This window comes from Podarcis vaucheri (genome assembly GCF_965113315.1).
Source record: "Podarcis vaucheri genome assembly, chromosome: 2".
Classification (NCBI taxonomy): domain Eukaryota; kingdom Metazoa; phylum Chordata; class Lepidosauria; order Squamata; family Lacertidae; genus Podarcis; species Podarcis vaucheri.
In genome coordinates this window covers 2,827,419-2,849,204 of record NC_138760.1, presented here as the reverse complement: position 1 = coordinate 2,849,204, position 21,786 = coordinate 2,827,419, and the positions used below count along the sequence as shown (strand labels likewise).

General features: G+C 48.2%; 1 protein-coding gene across 7 annotated transcripts in view; it reads left to right on the top strand.

The window, feature by feature from the left end:
• PDE1B (phosphodiesterase 1B) overlaps positions 1–21,786 on the top strand; it is a 128,264-nt gene that overhangs the window by 70,440 nt on the left and 36,038 nt on the right. Inside the window, exon 1 of one of the 7 annotated variants that reach the window (XM_082208391.1) lies at positions 4,879–4,897. The exons of the other annotated variants lie outside the window; for them this stretch is intronic. The gene's annotated coding sequence lies outside the window, so the exon portion shown is untranslated. Of the gene's footprint in view, positions 1–4,878; positions 4,898–21,786 lie in introns of those variants that run through there. 7 annotated transcript variants of the gene reach the window in all.

Sequence of the window (21,786 nt, the reverse complement as noted above, 5' to 3'; positions counted from 1 at the left end):
TCTCTGCATCTCCAAATGCTTTCCCAAGCTATGTGCAATGGCAGGTGGGATTACAAAAGTTTCCCTGCCAGATGCTTGCCCCCCCCTTTTAATTTATTTTCCTCCAAGAGCATAAAACTGAATTCACACAAGTTAAATTTGCATAAGCTGGAAGCTGACTGTATCTAACTATCAGATGCAGGGGGCAAATGAGGTGAGGGGCGACATCATCACATGCTGCTTGTGGGCTTCCTAGAGGATCTGGCTGATCACAGGCAGAGAGCAGGTGCTGGGCTAGATGGTCCCTTGGCCTGATCCAGCAGGGCTTTTCCTCCTTCCCCATCCCTCTTCCTCACTGGATGCCCGTTTGTTTCTGGCCCCAGTTCAGGACGCTGCATGAGTGCTGAAAGCCCTAAAGTGGTAACAAACTTCTCTTGTATGGACACTGCCAAACCGACACTCCTCAACAAGGCAGAACCTCCAGGCTGCCCTTGAAGATGACTCAGAAGCCTCAACTAATCCAAAATGCAGAAGTCAGATTAGGAGCTGAGGTTTCATTTAGAACCCGTGTAACTCCTGTTTTAACGCCTTCCCTACAGACCCTCTCAGGTGTTAAAATGGGCAGAGGGCATTTTAGAGTTGGAAGGACCCTGAAGGTCATCTGCTTCAACCCCCTGCAATGCAGGAATCTCAACTAAATAGAATCATAGAATTTTAGAGTTGGGACCCTGAGAGTCATTGTGGGGCTATGCATGACATCACTACCCCTATCCTGGTGTGATTTTGCCCCTCCCCTTGACCTTTCACAAGTTGAGCATGAAGATCTGAAGGGACATTCTAGCCACATTAACTTGAATGTGGCAGGAATCCTCCCCATGACTGAGAACTGTACACGTATCAGTTCCAAATTGAAACGGGGATTTTTACTGCATTCAGCTGAATCCGGTTAAAATCTCCCTGTAGACCTTCATGCTCATAGTGCAAAAGGCTGGGAGGGGATTCTTGGAGGAGGGACCAGCATGCATGAGCCCCCTGCCCAGGTTGACCCATCTCTTGAATGCAGGAAGAGGGCTGCTATGAGGAGACTGGGTGGAGGAGAGGGGTGCTTTGAGCAGGTGGAGGATACATGATTCTGGTGATATCAAAGGACTCCTTCACTCATGTAACCTCAGAAGAGCCCAGAGAGGCAATGTGGGGTGAAAGGAGTATGTTTCTGGTGAAATCTCTCAAACTAGACAGCAGTGGTATGGGTTTTACGCAAAATTTCAAATCGGAAAATGTTTCTGTGCACACATTTGCATTGATCCCCCCCTCCAGTTTGCACCAGAAAATTTCCTGAATGCATAGAAATTGATTTAATTTGGCTATCATTTACTTTAATTGTATTTGGTAAACAAAGCTAAGGGAAGTATTCAGCTAACATTCTGCAGAAGCACCAGAGGATTCCCCCCTCTCTGCCCTGCCCTGTTCCCAAATCCATTCCAGAATGTTGGGAGAAACCCCAGAACAGATTTAGGGAGGGCACAGTAGGAGGAGACATTCTGTCACACAAGGAGAAATTTTTGCCCTGGCAGAACATCCAGCTTTCCACTACACTGAATATAACCCCATAAACTTGAAACTGCCAAACTTAATACGGTTGCATTTGCAATTAGCACCCATTCATTGCTGCTAATGAACTCATGTTCCAAACTGTGGTTTGACTCAGAAGTCATCTGCCCTAGGGGAAATGCGGTGACAGCTCGAAGAGGGACCCATCCACCTCAGGGACCATTTTGACTCATCATGAGAAAGAGGAAGTGAAGAATGCTTAGGTATTTCCTCTTTAAAATGCAGCTGGGGAAGGATATCTCCCTCTGCTTTTCAGAATTCATGTGCAACTTTCCCCTTAAACACCCCCCCCACAGCCCAGCCTTGTAGCACATGGTAGTGGTGATTGGGTAACAGGCAAGCTGGAACATGTGCAGAGGAGGGCAACCAAGATGATCAAGGGTCTGGAAACCAATAATAATAATAATAATAAATTTTATTTATATCCCGCCCTCCCCAGCCGAAGCCAGGCTCAGGGCGGCTAACAACACTAAAATAGTGCAATATTTTAGACTCATGAAGGCTGGGTATGGCTAGCTGTAAAAGAGGAGAGGAGATATGAGAGCCATTTTAAAATACCTCAAGGGCTGTCACATGGAAGATGACATAAACTTGTTTTCTCCTGCTCTAGAAGCAATGGCTTCAAGTTACAAGAAAGGAGACTCCTACAAAACATCAGGAAGAACTTTCTACAGTAAGAGCTGTTCAACAATGGAATTATCTCCCTCAGGAGGTGGTGGACTCTCCTTCCTTGAGGTTTTATTTTTTTTAAAAAAGATATTTATTAAAGTTTTCAAAGTATTACAAAAAGATAAAAAAGAAAAAAGAAAAATACAAAATAAAAATAATTAAAAACAATTCAATCTTTCAATAACTTATCTTTCATTTGCTTATTTCCCGGACCTCCTCACGCCTCCTTTTTCTGTATTCCAGTTCAGTTTGTTAGTTCAGCAAATCCCTCCCCTCTTTGTTTATCCTACTCTTCAATCTTAAAATATTATAACATTGGGTTTTTACCTATTAATAGTCCATTTTCTCACATTCCCTTATAACATTACAGCTATAAACCACTTAATCTCTATCCAACATCATTCTAACATTCATTAATTTTACAATATTTCTGTAGTCTTTAAACTTTTTCCAGTCTTCTTCCCTTCCTTGGAGGTTTTCAAGCAGAGCCTGGATGGCCACCTGCCATGGATGCTTGAGCTGAGATCCCTGCATTGCAGGGGGTTGGACTAGATGATGCTTGGGGTCCCTTCCAATTCTACAATTCTATGAGTCTATCATCAGACGGAGGAGGCAATCACTTCAGCCACCAGATGCTGGGGAGCAGGGAGCGGTGAAGAGGAGCTATTTGTGCCATTTGAGTTGTGGTGCACCAACTAAGAAGTTGCCTCAAGTGTCTGGGCCAGTGCCTGGGTGGGTGAGGGATAGTGAGATTTAAAATGCACTTTAGATTTGTGTCTCCTGAGGCGAAATGGGAAGCTGCCTTCTCCCCCCACTGAAGCCTTGTCTACTAGGGTTGCACAGCAGCAGCGACTTCCAGAAAGATCTCATGAGATCTCGTGGAACTCTTGCAAGAGTTTTGAAAACTGTTGTGAGATGTCGCGGGAATCCGCTCTCGTGACCTTGCTTCACTCCACCTCATTGGTGGGGCTGGACCTGCCTCTGGGGCTCTGCTTGTTGTCATCCCCCCCCCTCCAGTGGAATGCTGCAAGGGAAGTTCCCTTGAGAGTGGATGGAAAGAAAAGGAAGTTTCTAGAATTGACACTCAGGGATTTCACAGTACAACCAGTACCTCTGATTTAGGCTGCAGCCTTGCAAGGCCTATTGCTGCTCAACACTGGAGGCCAATGTGCCACCACACATGTGCCCCTAGAGGTGTTTTCTGGTGTCCGCAGGGTCATGTCCCCTCCTTGCCCCTCCTTTCACTGAAATCAGGCTTGAAAGAAACCTTCTGTTGTAGCCAATAGACGCCTCATTGCACCCTGGAGGGCATTTTTGGCAGTGTGTATGAGGGGTCACAGCTGGGTAAGAGAGGGTTACCCAGACAGGGTGGCAGAATGGATCGGGTGTTGGAAGGCTGGGGTTCAAATCCCTGCTTTGCCACAAAGCTTAGGGGATGAATGTGGGCCAGTTAGTGTCCCTCAGTCTAACTACCTCACAGGCTTCTTGTGAGAGTAAATGTGGGAGGAGAAACGTGTTTGTCACTCTGAGCAACTTGGAGGGTGGGAGGGGAGAAATAGGTAAGCAAACAGCTAGATTGGCAAAGTGTTTTCAGAAGGAGTTGGATGCTGAATGTGCGAGGTAAGTTGATATGTGAACATGTGGAAAAGCAAATTCTGTGAGCTCTTGTTTTCCATATTCTTATTTTCAAAAATTATTTCACTGTCTCTGGTCCTTTGGGAGAAATAGGGTATTGTCCGCCCTGCAACTACAAAAAAATGAGCTTAGTGCAAAGTGCTACTGACCATGTGCAGACTGTTCTGTTCCCTTTTTAAAAAAGTAACAATGAAATCACTGAACACACCTGTTTCATATTTTGTGTTCCAGCAACTGAATGCAAAGATGAAATTCTGACTAGTTTTGCAACCTGCAAACCTGCTGCATTTCAGTGTCCTAAAAGAGCGGAGGTTGCTTCTTGGGCTGCTAGTCATTTTAGGCAAGGCTTCATTTACTTATTTGAACCTCCTCCCCCCACTTCCAAAACAAACAGGCCGTTTCCACGCATTCCCTGCTCGCCCCCATCACCCCTGGGGAGCAGCCTGCCCAACCCCCTTGGCCTCCGCTGGCTGCCAATAGATGTTCCTGTGATATAAATGATAAATGGCTTTTCACAGGCAAAAATAGTCAGTGGTGGTGTCCGATAGTCTGCCAAGCCGGCAGCTGAAGCCAGCCTGCATCTATCGAAGCGCATATTCCCCCCTCTCTCTGGTTGCCTTAAATGGCTTTTGTGCGTTTCCTTTTTTGCCTTTGTTAGCAGTTGTGAACCTTTTCTACCTTGTGCCCCCTCCCAACCGCAACTCACAAGCTCTTGCGGACAGAAGGCCTGACAACCCTACTGCAGGTTGCATCCTGTGCAGCAACCCAGCATTTAAGCAAGGGGGGGGGCAACCCCTTTGTTGAGGTGAACAAAGAAGAAATATCGGGATGTTTTTAGAAAATAAACAGTGGACTAGGCCCTGGCTGGTGGTGCTGAAGCCCTCCTGGACTGACGGGGTGGAGCCTGAAGGTTCTTGTGGACAGTGAAGGTCCTCAGTGCCTCTCTACTCATGGCAGAGGTTCTTCAAGTCCAGCGGGTCCATATGCACAGCCCCATCCTCAGGTAAGAACAGGGAGTGGTCATTTTCCTGGGCTGAGGCTGCAATCCTGCACAGACTTGCTGTGTAGTCCTAAGTGTGGTGGCATTCAACTCGGTTTTCAAGTTGAGCAGATCCATTGCAATGAATGGAGCTGACTTAGCCATGTCCATTAATTTCAGTGGGTTTGATCAGAGTAAAGACTTAGCTGAATACCAGTACTCTCTGTCTACTTAGAAGCAAGTTCTAATTAATTCATTGGAGTTTGCACCCAGGTAAGTGGGGTTAGGATTACCTAGGAGTTTGTCCACTGAACTCAGTGGAGTTTACTTCTGCGCAGACAGGTACAGGCTTGTGCTATAGAAGTTCTGAGTTGTTGTGAAGCTGAAGTAGAACGTGCTCCTGTCCCTGGGGGTTTGTTGGGCTGCTTCTAGCTTTCAGCCAGGCTGCCTTTTCAAGATGGAAAACCCACTAATGGTGTGCTCAAAGTTATGTTATACGGTTTATGTTCCTCCTCCTCCTTCCTCTTCTTTTGAAAAGTGCCTTAGTGATGGTTAATAAATTCTATAGTACTTGAGGGAAAAATAAAGAAGACTGTGATACCTTAAAGACCAGCAGTTTCATTGTTTGTAAGCCGAGCAGACCCATTGTCTGCACCAGATTTTAGGGGCTCTTGGGGGAGATGTATTCAGTGGGGGGCTCTTCCTGAATGAGTCCACCTCCATGGCACTGTCGCCACTGCCTAGCCACTTACTTAATTAACAATTTTCTACATTTCATAGAATCATGAGAGTTAGTCCAACTCTCTGGAATGCATGAATCTCAGTCCCCAGGCCCCCAACCAGACCAGACCCTGCTCACCTTTGCAAATGTGCTAGCAATTTTATTGCTGCACCACTGTTTTATATTCCACCTTTCCTCCAAGGAGCTCAGTGCTCTCCCCCCCCCCAGCTCTATTTATCCTAAGAACCCTGTGAGTTAATCCACAGTGACTGGTCCAAAGTCACCCAGTGTGCATCACATCTGGTGTGATGGCTGAGACCCTACTGCCTGTACACTGCCTTACCAGTGGTGCATGCTCTGGTTTTCTCCTGCTTGGACTACTGCAATGTGCTCTACCTGGGGCTACCTTTGAAGGTGGCTCAGAAACTGCACATAATCCAGAATGCAGCAGCTAGATTGCTCACCAGGACCATATAACACCAGTCCTAAGTACACTGGCTCGCAGTATGTTTCCATCCACAATTCAAAGTGTTGGTGCTGACCTTTAAAGCCCTAAACGGCCTCGGTCCAGTATACCTGAGGGAGCATCTCCACCCCCATTGTCCAGCCTGGACACTGAGATCCAGCTCCGAGGGCCTTCTGGCAGTTCCCTCACTGCAAGAAGTGAGGTTACAAGAAGAGGGCCTTCTTGGCAGCGGCACTCTCCTTGTGGAATGCCCGCCCATCAGATGTCAAATAAATAAACAACTGCAGTGGTACCTTGGGTTACATACGCTTCAGGTTACAGACTCAGCTAACCCAGAAATATTACATTGGGTTAAGAACTTTGCTTCAGGATGAGAACAGAAATCATGCAGCAGCGGTGTAGCGGCAGCAGGAGGCCCCACCCATTAGCTAAAGTGGTGCTTCAGGTTAAGAACAGTTTCAGGTTAAGAATTGACCTCCAGAATGAATTAAGTTCTTAACCCGAGGTACCACTGTATCTGACTTTTAGAAGAGATCTGAAGGCAGTCCTGTGCAAGGAAGTTTTTAATGTTTGAAGTTTTATTGTCTTTTTAATATTTTGTTGGGAGCCGCCCAGAGTGTCTGGGGAAACCCTGTCAGATGGGCAGGATATAAATAATAACATTATTTATTATTACTATTATTGGGGATTCAATCCCTCTTCTCCCACAGCTTAGTCAAATACAGATGGTAGCTCATCACAGGGTGGTGGGTTCCAGCCCCACGTTGGGCAAAAGGTTCCTGCAAGGGGTGGGCTAGAATGCCCTCCTGGTCCCCTCCAACTAGGATTCTAAGATTCTGGGATACTGGAACAGAATACAAGGGAAGGAAATTGGGAGCATTTCTATTTTATATTCTGTTAAGGTTGATACTCCACATTTCCTCCAAGTTGCGTCAGTGAGATGCATGGCTGAGCACCCTCTGTGCTCTCCCTCTGCACCACTGCGGAGGCTGCTGTTCCTTCTCCGCCTTGCTCTTGTCCCTGCTTCCAAAGTGCAGTAATTAGGCAAAGATGGGGAGGAAGAACAATAGAATCGTAGGAAGATCTCAGCCAGGGGACTTGGGGCAGGGCAGGCAGTAAGCAAAGGTTCCCTGCTAGGGCATAGGCCTTGGCGGATGACCCCTTCTCTTGGCCCAGCTTGGCACCCAGCTGGCCATTCTGGCTGGGTCTGGTGTGAGATGGAGTCCAACAACATCTGGAGGACCACAGGTTCTCCTCTGGGATAGATGGAGTGGGGAATCAATGGAGTAAGGTTACCCTGGAATACCAGATATCTGTGCGGGCACTCTTTCAGCGCAAAAGTGGTGTTTTGGGGCCCCCTGTTTGCTTTGTTTATTCCTTCTTTGTGCCCTAATTGAGTTCTGCTTCAGCAGCATTAATCTGCCCCCCCTCCAACTATTTCTTCTTCCTGGAAATACTGACATCACTATTCCCATCAGTGACAATATCACTGAGGGCAGATGCATCTAATTTAGAATGAGGCCCTTCCCTCCAGAGCTGCATCGCCTTCACTTCGCCTGAATGGGTGACCAAGAGGGGAACAGGCCCCTCCCCTTGAATCTTTTTCTTTCCTGAGTATTTAACTCTTTAAAGTAGATTTAATTTTTTTTTAAAAAAACTTTGAACAATGTGCCTCTTAAATCAGGGACAGCAAGGCAACCTTCTGTTTTCCTTAAGTGTGATCAAGTTTGGAGAGTTTTTTTCTTGACTGGGACAGATCAGCTCTGGCCGCATTTGAAAAAAAGTTTTTGCTTGTACCAAATAAATCAAGACAGTAACTATGCCATGGTGTCATAAGGTCACTGTAGCCACTGGACTTAGTGGGGTGCGTATGTGTCCTTTGATGGGTGTGTGCCCTTATACTTCAGAATGTGGGGAGTAGGGATGTGAAAAACTGTCAGTTTTGGTTTCTCGGAGTTTTGCATTTTTCAAATGTTGCTTTCACTCTCCACATTGCTGCAAAAGTTTGCAGTTTGTTTTAACAAAATCCAACATAAAATCATCAGCATTATAGTGTGAATTTCTCCGTATATATACATGTTTTTACATATTGTATATGGTCGGCATCAACAGAAGTCTAGTGTCCCAATCAAGTGACTTGTTAGTCTTGCTCTATACTGCTTTGGTCAGACCACACCTGGACTACTGTGTCCAGTTCTGGGCACCACAGTTTAAGAATATTGACAAGCTGGAACATGTACAGAGGAGGGTGACCAAGATGATCTGGAAACCAAGCCTTATGAGGAATGATTGAGGGAACTGGGTATGTTAAACCTGGAAAAGAGGAGACTGGGAGGAGACATGATAGCGTTCTTCCAATATCTCAAGGGCTGTCACATGGAGGAGGGATGGTCTTGTTTTCTCCTGCTCTGGAGGGGAGGACTCGAACCCATGGCTTCAAGTTACAAGAAAGGAGATTCTGACTAAACATCAGGAAAAACTTTCTGACAGTAAGAGCTGCTCAGCAGTGGAAGGGACTCCCTTGGGAGGTGGTGGACTCGCCTTCCCTGGAGGTTTTTAAACAGAGGCTGGATGGCCATCTGTGATGGATGATCTAGCTGAGATTCCTGCATTGCAGGGGCTGGACTAGATGACCCTGGGGTCCTTTTCAACCCTATGAGTCTATGATTTTATGCCATTTCCCCCATTATAGACATTTTTGCAATTTCCCCTAATGTACCTTCATGTGCTATGCCTTTGATGTCTATTTTACCCTAGTGTGTGTATTTTTATACACATTCTGCTAAGAAGTGCAAAAATTAGCGGAAGCGCTTGCTTCTACATGCGAAAGTTGAAGGATAGCTGTGTTCTGGTTCGCACATTGTTTCGGAAACTGCAGCTTAGGTCAGTGTTTCCCAACCGGTGTTCCACGGCACACTACTGTGCCGTGAGACGTTGGCTGGTGTGCCGTGGGAGGGAGGCGGGCGAGTCGGGCGGTGAGAGGCGGCGGCGGCGAGGATCCGCGTCGAGCCGGGGGCGGCTCCGCGGTGGTGGTGCCGAGCGGCGGGGCAGCGCGTGCAAAAGGGAGGAGCACGAGACAGCGGAGGAGGAGGAGGCCGGCATGTCCGGGCAGCAGCAGCAACAACAGCAGCAGCAACTCCCGGCGACGGCTCCTCAAGCCCCGCCGCCGCCCCCTCCTCCGCCCGCTATCGCCACCACCACCACAACAGCCGCCGCCGCCTCAGTTGCCGCCGTCCCTCAGTCCCTCGCTCTGCTGCCTCCTCCCACCCCCAAAGCTTGGAGGTTCCCCGGCAAGGGGGAGGGAAAAAACTTTCACTTTCGTGCGTCCCTCCCGGCGTGACGCTGCGCGCTGACGTCACGGGGCTGTAATGGTGGTGTGCCGCGAGATTTTTTTCATTAAACAGGTGTGCCGTTGCCCAAAAAAGTTTGGGAAACACTGGCTTAGGTGAGTGTGCCTTTCAATGCGAACTGAGCTCCTCCCCCATCCCTAGTGGTGACCCAACCCTGCGCTGCCCCAGTGCCCTTTCACCCACCCAGCCCGGCTCAGTCTGCTGAGCGTTGCTACACACTTCTTCCCCAAAGTCCTGCCCTTGTGGCTGCATCTTCCAGGCCTTGGTGCTCTTGCAGGGAGTTTCTTCAAGTAGAACTCCTGGTGTGGAAAGATATGGGTGCGAATTCTTGTCTTGAAACTTCCTTCCCTTCCTAAGGAAAGCTGAATGGCATATCAATGCTGAGCTGAATTAAAGCAGCTTGCAAGACGGTTGCGAGGCAGCAGCTTGTGAAGTCCCGTCCCCCCAGCTAACATGCTGTTTAGCGTTTTACTTGCACAATGTGGCTGATCACGATCAGGACTGGTGCCCACACAAGGTGCCTGCCACCAGAGTGTGACAAGTGTAGGGACCCTGGTGGGTGTGGGGCGGAACGAACAGCTCATTACAAACACAAAGGAGACTCTCTGCCATCGCTCACATGCTTGTTGCGCTAAAATGCTGCAAGTCAACTTTCTGCAGTTACCTAGTAACGCTACTGGGAGGGAAAGTAAGTTGCACGGCGATGTTTCCAACTTGAGACCTTGCAGTGGGTTTGAGGGTCACCTTTGCCTCTCTTCTCCATAACTGGGGTCCCTAGAAATGAGAGGCTCCTTGGAGAGGTGGGGGACAAATCTGGGTCCAAAGGGGAGGTACACTGAGGAGAATGTGGCTTTGCTTTCAACTGCAGCTTGCACAATTTCTCCAGCCTTCATGGCTTGTGCCTGTGTGCTGCCATCTGCTACTGATATACCTCAGCAGCAGGAGGGAAGTGTGCAATCACACACACACACACACACACACACACACACACACACACTGATCCAGTTTTTATGGTTTGGGGGAGAAGCAGGATGTTTCTTAGAGCCTCACATTTTTTTCTATTCTGTCCTCTGCTGCATTTAGGGACCCAGGGTGATAATAAAGGAAATGGAGAATTCCCCACCCCTGCCAGTGCGTTTGGCACCTTCATCTTTTAGAGCAGGCATAGGCAAACTCGGCCCTTCAGATGTTTTGGGACTACAACTCCCATGATCCATAGCTAACAGGATCAGTGGTCAGGGATGATAGGAATTGTAGTCCCAAAACATCTGGAGGGCCGAGTTTGCCTATGCCTGTTTTAGAGGACGCACCTCTTAATGCTGGTCATCAACACCTGAGATATATATGTTAGGGAACTTCTATCCTTGTAACTGTAATCTGTTTTAATTTGTTTTAGACATCACATTTTCAAATAGCTGTAATGTACCCTTGCATCTTATGGTGAAGGGTGGGCAAGAAATCATCATCATCATCAACATCAAGTAATAATAAAACAATTATTGCAACTTGCCTTATAGGGCTCTTGAAGAATATCCTCACAGCAGCCTTAGAAGGCCAGGCTTATCCATCAGATACGCTGCCAGCCTGTTTGCTGCGCTCACCACACTTCCCTTTCCTCCCTCTCAGACCCTTCAACCCGCTCAATCTCCTTTAGCCCCCTCCCCTCCAATCCCCAAAGCTACCCCTCCCCCAACAGTTCACAGAGGAGGGAGGAGTGAAGAGGAGACAGACTTTCTTCCCTTCTCCCTCCGGTGCTGCCCAAATGAAGTGCACATTTTGAAATGCAGACTCCCTTCTGCCGGCAGCACACTAAGGGGAGATAGACTTCAACCTGTGGTGAGCTGACAGTGGTGGGGAGCGCATGAAGGCTTACCTGTGCTGCCCTCCCAGCTGCCCACTTGCTCATGCCATTGGACCACCCTCTCTCACTCAGCCAGGCCGCCTGCTTGCTTGGACCCCAGGCTTACCTCGCCTTGTTATGCACACATGTGAGCAAATAAGCCAGTGGGCTGGTGTGTGGCAGCCACAACGACTATGGGGAACATGGGAAGGCCTGATGGGCCATTTCAAACCTGCTCGCTCTGCTCCCCTGCCTGCTTCTACTGCTGCCCTTCCTGCTCCACTCAGTTGCCGTATCCAATGTTGTCATGCTGCAGTTTGTGTGGCCACCTAGTGGTGGCCACGCAAACAGCAGCATGATAATTCATAGAATCATAGAATTATAGAGTTGGAATAGACCACAAGGGCCATCGAGTCCAACCCCCTGCCAAGCAGGAAACACCATCAGAGCACTCCTGACATATGGTTGTCAAGCCTCTGCTTAAAGACCTCCAAAGTAGGAGACTCCACCACACTCCTTGGCAGCAAATTCCACTGTCGAACAGCTCTTACTGTCAGGAAGTTCTTCCTAATGTTTAGGTGGAATCTTCTTTCTTGTAGTTTGGATCCATTGCTCCGTGTCCGCTTCTCTGGAGCAGCAGAAAACAACTTTTCTCCCTCCTCTATGTGGCATCCTTTTATATACAGTGGTGCCCTGCAAGACGAATGCCTCGCAAGACGGAAAACTCGCTAGACGAAAGAGTTTTCCGTTTTGGAGGTGCTTCGTAAAACGAATCTCCTATGGGCTTGCTTCGCAAGACGAAAATGTCTTGCGAGTTCCTGCGGGTTTCCCCCCTTCCCCCCTTTTTCTAAGCCGCTAAGCCGCTTATCCGCTAAGCCGATAAGCCGCTAATAGCCGCTAATAGCGTTAATAGCGCTAATCCGCTAATCCGTCAATGGGCTTGCTTCGCAAGATGAAAAAACCGCTAGACGAAGAGACTCACAGAACGGATTCTTTTCGTCTTGTGAGGCACCACTGTATTTGAACATGGCTTAACCTTAACCTCCTTTTCTCCAGGCTAAACATACCCAGCTCCCTTAGCCGTTCCTCATAAGGCATCGTTTCCAGGCCTTTGACCATTTTGGTTGCACTCCTCTGGACACGTTCCAGTTTGTCAGTGTCCTTCTCGAACTGTGGTGCCCAGAACTGGACACAGTACTCCAGGTGAGGTCTGACCAGAGCAGAATACAGTGGCACTATTACTTCCCTTGATCTAGATGCTATACTCCTATTGATGCAGCCCAGAATTGCATTGGCTTTTTTAGCTGCTGCGTCACACTGTTGGCTCATGTCAAGTTTGTGGTCAACCAAGACTCCTAGATCCTTTTCACATGTACTGCTCTCAAGCCAGGTGTCACCCATCTTGTATTTGTGCCTCTCATTTTTTTTGCCCAAGTGCAATACTTTACATTTCCCCCTGTTAAAGTTAATCTTGTTTGTTTTTGCCCAGTTCTCTAATCTGTCAAGGTCGTTTTGAAGTGTGATCCTGTCCTCTGGGGTGTTAGCCACCCCTCCCAGTTTGGTGTCATCTGCAAATTTGATCAGGATGCCCTTGAGTCCATCATCCAAGTCGTTGATAAAGATGTTGAATAAGACCGGGCCCAAGACAGAACCCTGTGGCACCCCACTAGTCACTCTTCTCCAGGATGAAGAGGAACCATTGATGAGCACCCTTTGGGTTCGGTCAGTCAGCCAGTTACAAATCCACTGAGTGGTAGCATAGTCAAGACCGCATTTTACCAGCTTCTTTACAAGAATATCATGGGGCACCTTGTCAAATGCCTTGCTGAAATCAAGGTAGGCTACATCCACTGCGTTCCCTTCATCTACCAGGCTTGTAATTCTGTCAAAAAACGAGAACAGGTTAGTCTGACATGACTTATTTTTCAGAAATTCATGCTGACTATTGGTGATCACAGCATTCCTTTCTAGGTGCTCACAGACTGTTTGCTTAATGATCTGCTCCAGAATCCTCCCTGGTATTGATGTCAGACTGACTGGGTGGTAATTATTTGGGTCCTCTCTTTCCCCCTTTTTGAAAATAGGGACAACATTTGCCCTCCTCCAGTCTGCCGGGACTTCGCCTGTTCTCCAGGAATTCTCTAAGATGACTGCCAGTGGTTCTGAGATCACATCTGCCAGTTCTTTTAATACTCTTGGATGCAGTTCATCTGGCCCTGGAGACTTGAATACATCTAAACTAGCCAAATATTCTTGTACTATCTCCTTAGTTATTCTGGGCTGTGTTTCCTTTGCTGAATCATTTAATTCTTTTTTTGTAAAAATATTATATAGTAAGATATGGCTATGTATGCATATAATAGCAATGGCCGAGTTGACCATCTTATTGTTTGCTTACTAATGATTAGTGATGATCACTTGATGTTTCACTAGGGTTGTTCATCTGCTTACTAGAATGTACGGTCTCTGGAAGTTGAGTCTCCATGTGGGGCAGGCATGCGCTCATCTTTAGTCATCCTTTGTGTGTGTGTTTTGATGCATGCACATGAACACGGAGTCTTCTCTAGGCCGCCACTTGCTGCTTCACATGCTGCAGCTGCCCACGTTAATTTGAAAAGTGGTGGACTCATAATCTGGTGAACCGGGTTTGATTCCCTGCTCCTCCACATGCAGCTGCTGGGTGACCTTGGGCTAGTCACACTTCTCTGAAGTCTCTCAGCCCCACTCACCTCACAGAGTGTTAGTTGTGGCGGAGGAAGGGAAAGGAGATTGTTAGCTGCTTTGAGACTCCTTAAGGGGAGTGAAAGGAGGGAAATGAAGTCCAAATAATAATAATAATAATAATAATAATAATAATAATAATTCTTCAATGCATGATACAGCAAGCACTTTCCTCCCTAGGGGTATGTCATTTATCAAAATAACAAATGTGTGTGGTCTTTGCTGCTTCTGATATGTGGCTGAGTTTTTCTTAATTGGTTTTCTCCCCACCCTCTACTAATCAGTATCTGGACAGTAAATGTCATCTGATCTGGGCAGATGGGCCTCCTTGTCTTTAGTAACTTAGCACTAGAACTGGTGGACATCCGGTGAAGCTGAACGTTGGACGATTCAGGGCAGATAAAAGGAAACCCTTCTTCAAATAGCACATAGTTAAACGACTGAATTTGTTCAGGCAAGAGGCAGTGATAGCCAGGTGGCTTTGAAAGAAGATTAGACAAACTCATGGAGTGTAAGGCTCTGAATGGCTACCAGTCAGGATGGCTTTGTTCTGCCTCCCCTGTCAGAGGCAGTTGCTGGAACTTGCAGGAGGGCAGAGGGTTCGTGCATCCCGGTCTTGCTTGTGGTCTTCCCATGGGTGTCTGGTTGGTCTGAGAGAACAGGATGCTGGCCTAGATGGGCTACTGGCCTGATCCAGCAAAGCTCCCACTGTGTGGAAGGGGATTGAGAATAGCCTTTTTTATGTTTGCTGCCTTTCAAAAAAAATAAAATGCTCAAAGCAGTGCACAGCAATATTTAAAGCCATTGTAATAAACCAAGTAATAAATTCAATGAGCAATATATAAACAATATGGAGACAGCCATAAAAACAGCCTTGGCTCAGCTGATAGAAAGCCACGCTTTCCTATAAATTCTCATAGACAAATAGTAGAACTATGTTTCTTGTACTCTGGAATACAGTGATAAGAACATGAGGAGAATTGCCATATTGGATCATTCATAGATCTGGCACAGTATTTTGCCTGCCACGTGACCCTAAAATGATTTCCGGAAGATAAAAAGGATGATAACTGTTATGTACTAAGCTTGGATCCTAGAACAATAGGCAGGCAGGATCCTAGAATGCAACAGCTGATAGGCCTGCAGGAGCAGCCCAGTCAGGTTCCAGGAGGGAAGCAGAATCAGCCAATCAGACAGGACCCATTGTGTAAATCAGTGTTTCCCAAACTTTTTTGGGCAACGGCACACCTGTTTACTGAAAAAAAATCTCGCGGCACACCACCATTAAAGCCCCACCCCGTGACGTCAGCGCGCAGCGTCACGCCGGGAGGGACGCACGAAAGTGAAAGTTTTTTCCCTCCCCCTTGCCGGGGAACCTCCAAGCTTTGGGGGTGGGAGGAGGCAGCAGAGCGAGGGACTGAGGGACGGCGGCAACTGAGGCGGCGGCGGCTGTTGTGGTGGTGGCGGCGATAGCGGGCGGAGGAGGGGGCAGCGGCGGGGCTTGAGGAGCCGTCGCCGGGAGTTGCTGCTGCTGTTGTTGCTGCTGCTGCCCGGACATGCCGGCCTCCTCCTCCTCCGCTGTCTCGCGCTCCTCCCTTTTGCACGCGCTGCCCCGCCGCTCGGCACCACCACCGCGGAGCCGCCCCCGGCTCGACGCGGATCCTCGCCGCCACCGCCTCTCACCGCCCGACTCGCCCGCCTCCCTCCCACGGCACACCAGCCAATGTCTCACGGCACAGTAGTGTGCCGCGGAACACCGGTTGGGAAACACTGGTGTAAATAATGTATATAAAGCCTGAGGTTTGGGGGGAACCTTAACTTCTGTTCTACGAGCTGCAATAAAGAGCATGAAATTACTGTGCGACTCCAAGTATATTTCAATAACCCACCTTTACTTGTTCCACAACTGCCTTGAAATACAGAGATTCCAAACAAGCATGGATTGGCAGTGACTATTTCAGGGTTTTTGACAGCCCCACCTGGAGATTCTGGGGATTGAACCTGGGATCTTCAGCATGCAGAGCTGGCACTCTGCCACTGAGCTACAGTCCTTTCCTAATTGCTTGGAGCAACTTATGCTAGCCTTTAGGTCTCTCCCAACTCAGTGCTTATGTCCTTTATGACATCAAAGTATGACACTTAAGAATCATAGAGGCTGCAATCCTATACACTTGAACTGTGAGCCAGCCCCATTGAGCCCCTTTGTGGGGTTTACCTAGGGCTGGCCCCACCGATGAAGCAAGGTGAGGCGACAGCCTCGAGTGGCAGGATCCATAGGGGCAGCAGATTCGGCCTCCAATGAATGCTGCCATGATGGCAGTGACAGCTGCAGCGCTCTCCTTAGAGGCCAGATCTGCCATTTCCTTGGCAGTCAACCCAATACCACCTCTATAGTGACTTCTTGGCAAATAGGATGTGCTGCTGGTCTCCTCTCACCACTAGGGAGGAAAGAACAGAGGCTGTCCACTGGGCTCTGCACTCACCTGGTATGGTTTTCCTCCCACGATGGCCTTTGATTCCCACTTCAATGGTCATGTGAGGTTGATTGATTCTCCGCCCTCTGTTCCCAGTGTAGACCTTCACTCACTCCTTCTTTCCTGGAGAAGGGTGCCATTTTGTGGTTAGCCTCGTGGGCTGGCCCTGAACTTACCTCTGCGTAAACATGCATTGGGATGCATTGTGTATTTCCTTTATTCCTTTTAATTGGTTTTGGACAGTGGGTGTTCCAGGTGTTGTTACCAACCCAAAGTCCTTGGGGAGGAAGCATATTAGAAATTGGGCTGACTAAATGTTTCTTGCACCTTGTGGAAGTTGCTGATCTTTTGCTATGTGAAAGAATTGTGCAGTCAAGAGAAATAGCACTTTAATTTGTGCAATTAACTCTATTCTCTTTTGGGAGGTGTAGACAAGCTGCAAGACAACAGTGTTATGCTGGGGCTTCCAATACCTTTAGGGTGGCCAGATTCAAAAAGAGGGTGGGGGTGCTTCTGTACCTCCTGCACAGAAGAGCAGATTTCAGAAAGTGGAGGCTGTCTTGCCAGCTGCACCTTCTGAAGATCCCCTGTGTGCCCCTCCTCTCTAGTCCTGGTGTGCATGGAGTCATTGGTTCTGGAAATGCACTCTGTGCATTCTCTGCTGCTGCCTCTTACTCACACACCCTCACGCACTCAAGAGAGGAGCAATAGCGAAGAGTCAGACTAGCCCCCCAGCTCTAATTAAGCTCCCTCTGATGCCCGCAGCTCTCCTTCAGAATGCCTATTCTCTTGCCCTTGAAATCCCTCCTGAAAATCCTTTTTATCCTTCAAAGCTATTAATCCTCACCTGTTATAGAAATCAACCCTTAGTACATGTAACTGTGTTTACACTGCTCTTTGCCCATTATACTTGACTCCGTCGACTACCCTCCCTCACTTGAAATTTTAGATGGTAAGCTTTGGGGGGCAAGGATATGCCTTTTCTTTTTTAAATGACACCTATAAAGCATAGTTGCTTTATATGATAATTTAGTATGTTTATAGGGCCATTAAGGTGATGGCTTTAAGTACCACTTTAAGGTCACTAGAATCCTGTTTGTATAAGATTGTGTTTCTAAGCAGAATGAAGGACTGATACTTCATATACAAAATTTATATATAATTAATTAATTCTCAGAAGCTTGCAGCAAAGAGTCGGACTCAAGCCCAGGAAAGGATTTTCTTCTATTTATTCCCAATAAACAAAATAAGGTGAATGATTGAATTCTTCTGTGGCTCCAAAACACTCACCATGGAAGAGGCTGCCCCACTGTTAAGAGGAGCTGGATTCTGAGAGATGTGTTTTGTTTGTGCAAGCCCATCACATTTGCGTACTTTTGCATAACACTTTTGCATAACTGATTCTACATGGACACATGGAAGGAGTCTGGCCCTGACCACAAGAAAGCTAATGCCAGCAATCTCAGTAAGAGATATGGAGCAGTGCCTTCGAGTAAGCTACAAAAGTTGGAGTCCCTGATTTGCATCTCAGCTCTGCCATGAGCTTATGAGGGGGCCAAGGGGGCCAAAGGCAAGTTATGCTCTCTCTCGATTTCAACTTCCACAGTTCGATGGGACTTACTCCTGAGTAAGCAGGTGTAGGATTGCAGCCTACCTCACTCTCTGCCTTCTGAGAGTTTGCTGACAGTGCAATCCTATGCATATCTGCCCACATGCCCGGGTGGCTGTGCTTTGGGAGAGCATCTTCTAAGTGCAGCACATCTCAGACTAATGTCTCCTTGACTTTGCCCTTGCTGTTGGCTCTGAAGCACTTTAAACACCCATTCTGTTTCTTCTCCCCCCCACCCCATCCTTCAGTGGCATCGCAGCTTGCCTTCCACCTTTCCTGGCTAATTGAAAAGATAGTGGGCCCAGATTACAGCCTTGCTGTGTAAATTGCTCAGGATGGGAGGCTGGCTTGACAGCCGGCGAGGGAGATGCTCTGGCCAATGAATCAATCATGAGGCAGTGGAACTGGAAAGTCTGCTCTGGGCGACGTCGTCCAATCCCCCCCACCGGCCCAGCCAAGGTGATGATTATTCACATAAAATGCAGGCTGATAGAATGTGTGATGCCATAATCCAAGTTGTCATGAGCTTTGCTGTGCCTTGGATATAGAACTGGTGCTGGACCACACATTATAATGAGTATTATTACTTATTGTTCTTACTGTGAAGCACCGGCTGCTGTGTTAGATGAAGTGCAAGTTGAAACCAGGGGCTCCTCCGAGCGACCTGTTTTTGAGCATTCATCCTGATTTGCTTGCATGTAGCTTACATGGAGGTAGACAGTGTCTGGTCTTCATTGGGCACTTGTTCTGATTTGTTTAAGGGGCAACTATACCACAATGAGGGATGCGGGTGGCACTATGGGTTAAACCACAGAGCCTAGGATTTGCCGATCAGAAGGTCGGCGGTTCGAATCCCTGCGACGGGGTGAGCTTCCATTGCTCGGTCCCTGCTCCTGCCCACCTAGCAGTTCGAAAGCACATCAAATGCAAGTAGATAAATAGGTACTGCTCCGGCGGGAAGGTAAACAGTATTTCCGTGTGCTGCTCTGGTTTGCCAGAAGCGGCTTAGTCATGCTGGCCACATGACCCAGAAGCTGTACGCCATCTCCTTTGGCCAATAAAGCGAGATGAGCGCCGCAACCCCAGAGTCGTCCACGACTGGACCTAATGGTCAGGGGTCCCTTTACCTTTACACCATGATGAGCATTTATCCTGATTTGCTTGTGGGGTGTTATTCAGTTGTTCCTCCTACACTTTTCAGTGCACTTCCCTGTTGCTTTTTGTTGCACAAGAGCCCTTTAAACATAAGGGTATATGAATAACCTCTTGGATCTGACCAGTGCCCCATCTAGTCCAGCATTCTGTTCTCACAGTGGCCAGCCAGATACCTGTGGGAAACCTGCAAGCAGGACATCTACCGTATTTTTTGTCCCATAGGACGCTCCGTCCCATAGGACGCACCTAGTTTTTTGGGGGGGAAATAAAGGAAATTTCCCCCCCTTTATTTCCCCCCCAAAAGCAGGTCGGGGAAACCGAACAAGGTCGAGGAACAGCGGGATGGCGGCGCTGAGCCTCCCTGCTGTCCCCCGAGCTTGTGGGGCTGGCCAATGTCTGCCCGGCGCGAGGGGCGCTCTGCTTCAGGGCGCCCCACCCGCCGGGCGGCAGGCTGCTATCCGCAGTGTGGGGAGCCCTGCGGGGAACTCCTGCAGGGCTCCCCATGCTGCGGATGTCTGTCTGGCGCGAGGGGCGCTCTGCTTCAGGGCGCCCCACCCGCTGGGCGGCAGGCTGTGGATGTGTTCCTGAAGCGCCGGGCGCTCTGCTTTCAGGGCGCCCGAAGCTCCGGGAAGCAGGCTGCTATCCGCAGCCTAGACAGCCCTGTGGGACCTCCCACAGGGCTGCTTAGGCTGCAGATGTCTTCCTGAAGCCTGGAGAGCGAGAGGGGTCGGTGAGCACCGACCCCTCTCGCTCTCCAAGCTTCAGCGAAAGCCTGCATTCGCCCCATAGGATGCACCCAGATTTCCCCTTCATTTTTGGAGGGGAAAAAGTGCGTCCTATAGGGCGAAAAATACGGTAGTTGAATACATCTAGTTTAGATGTATTCAAGTCTCCAGGGCCAGACGAACTGCATCCAAGAGTATTAAAAGAACTGGCAGGTGCGATCTCAGAACCACTGGCAGTCATCTTTGAGAATTCCTGGAGAACAGGCGAAGTCGCGGCAGACTGGAGAGCAAATGTTGTCCCTATTTTCAAAAAGGGGAAAAGAGAGGACCCAAATAATTATCGCCCAGTTAGTCTGACATCAATACCAGGGAAGATTCTGGAGCAGATCATTAAGCAAACAGTCTGTGAGCACCTAGAAAGGAATGCTGTGATCACCAATAGTCAGCATGGATTTCTGAAAAACAAGTCATGTCAGACTAACCTGATCTCGTTTTTTGACAGAAGATGAAGGGAACGCAGTGGATGTAGCCTACCTTGATTTCAGCAAGGCATTTGACAAGGTGCCCCATGATATTCTTGTAAAGAAGCTGGTAAAATGCGGTCTTGACTATGCTACCACTCAGTGGATTTGTAACCAGCTGACTGACCGAACCCAAAGGGTGCTCATCAATGGTTCCTCTTCATCCTGGAGAAGAGTGACTAGTGGGGTGCCACAGGGTTCTGTCTTGGGCCCGGTCTTATTCAACATCTTTATCAACGACTTGGATGATGGACTCAAGGGCATCCTGATCAAATTTGCAGATGACACCAAACTGGGAGGGGTGGCTAACACCCCAGAGGACAGGATCACACTTCAAAACGACCTTGACAGATTAGAGAACTGGGCAAAAACAAACAAGATTAACTTTAACAGGGGGAAATGTAAAGTATTGCACTTGGGCAAAAAAAATGAGGGGCACAAATACAAGATGGGTGACACCTGGCTTGAGAGCAGTACATGTGAAAAGGATCTAGGAGTCTTGGTTGACCACAAACTTCACATGAGCCAACAGTGTGACGCGGCAGCTAAAAAAGCCAATGCAATTCTGGGATCCATCAATAGGAGTATAGCATCTAGATCAAGGGAAGTAATAGTGCCACTGTATTCTGCTCTGGTCAGACCTCACCTGGAGTACTGTGTCCAGTTCTGGGCACCACAGTTCAAGAAGGACAATGACAAACTGGAACGTGTCCAGAGGAGTGCAACCAAAATGGTCAAAGGCCTGGAAACGATGCCTTATGAGGAACGGCTAAGGGAGCTGGGCATGTTTAGCCTGGAGAAGAGGAAGTTAAGGGGTGATATGATAGCCATGTTCAAATATATAAAAGGATGTCACATAGAGGAGGGAAAAAGGTTGTTTTCTGCTGCTCCAGAGAAGCGGACACGGAGCAATGGATCCAAACTACAAGAAAGAAGATTCCACCTAAACATTAGGAAGAACTTCCTGACAGTAAGAGCTGTTCGACAGTGGAATTTGCTGCCAAGGAGTGTGGTGGAGTCTCCTACTTTGGAGGTCTTTAAGCAGAGGCTTGACAACCATATGTCAGGAGTGCTCTGATGGTGTTTCCTGCTTGGCAGGGGGTTGGACTCGATGGCCCTTGTGGTCTCTTCCAACTCTATGATTCTATTCTATTCTATTCTATTCTATTCTATTCTATTCTATTCTATTCTATTCTATTCTATTCTATTCTATGACATGAGTGCAAGAGCAGCCTTCTCCCCTCCTGTAGTTTCCAGCAGCTGGGATTTGGAAGCATTGCTGCTTCTGACTTGGGGGCAGAGCAGAGCCATTGAGGCCAGTAGCCGCGGGG